This window comes from Etheostoma cragini, unplaced genomic scaffold (assembly GCF_013103735.1).
Source record: "Etheostoma cragini isolate CJK2018 unplaced genomic scaffold, CSU_Ecrag_1.0 ScbMSFa_259, whole genome shotgun sequence".
NCBI lineage: Eukaryota > Metazoa > Chordata > Actinopteri > Perciformes > Percidae > Etheostoma > Etheostoma cragini.
Window position 1 is genome coordinate 63,602 of NW_023266767.1, and position 260 is coordinate 63,861.

Genomic DNA, 260 nt, shown 5'->3' on the forward strand with positions numbered 1-260 from the left:
AGTGATAGACCTCCTGTGACACAAACAAGCACTTTGTACATATTGTACAGTTTTGTATTGTAGTAGATCTATTTAACTGTATTCATGCTTATTTTTATGGGTGTTACAGCAGGTATGTCATTAGTCTTGATTATCAAGCCTCTTCAACAGGTCTGTCGCAGTGCCTAAGGAGTGGAAGACCAGGGTGGTGGTTCCCCTCTTTGAAAAGGGGGACCAGAGGGTTTGTGCCCATTAAAGGGGTTAGGGGTAATTTGCTAAGC